Genomic DNA, 769 nt, shown 5'->3' on the forward strand with positions numbered 1-769 from the left:
TTTGAAATCCATACTTTACACAATCACATCAATCCACTAAGATCCTACTCCAACAATTGGTATTAGAGCAGGGATTATTGCAAGTTTTATTTCTTATATTTATTTTGTATGGTTGACATCTTTGCATATATTTAACTATCTTGATGTGATCAATGTATGCTTCTATGTTATGATCCATGATTCAAGGCTTTTATGACATTAGTTGTCTTAGAAAATTTTACATGTAACATTTTTTTTTGGCTATGTAACAAGAAGAATGGCCTATTATCGTCATGTTTCCTTCTTAATTTTTTTATTTTTTCTTATATTTATATAACTAGGAAAAATCATATAATTTTAATAGTACTTAATGTATTTGGTGCACCCATGGAGAAAGACGTTCAAAGCCAAAAAGAAAACAGGTGATTAGGTAATATTTGGTCTTTTTATTTTTTTTAAGAAAAAAGAGTTTTTCTAGTATCAATTTTTTTTAAGAAAATTTTTTTTCTTATATTAAAATCCTGTTATTATAAATATATATACAACTTTTTATAAGACATATTTTTTTAATTTAAAATAAAGGAAAAAAAGGTGTGCTGGGTTGCTAGGTAGCACAGTCCGTTGTTGTGTGCTGGCAGGTAGCACACAATAGGTGTTGCCAGCAGTAGCACAAGTTGCTGCCAGCTGCAGTAGCAAGTGCTACCGCAAAGCAGCAGCCCACCCTTGGGCTGTTGGGCAACAGCCCATTAGGGTGGGCCTCCTTCTAAATTTGTTTTAAATAATTAATTTT

This window comes from Theobroma umbraticum, unplaced genomic scaffold (assembly GCF_002168275.2).
Source record: "Theobroma umbraticum cultivar Fairchild unplaced genomic scaffold, ASM216827v3 scaffold_44.0, whole genome shotgun sequence".
NCBI classification, from domain to species: domain Eukaryota; kingdom Viridiplantae; phylum Streptophyta; class Magnoliopsida; order Malvales; family Malvaceae; genus Theobroma; species Theobroma umbraticum.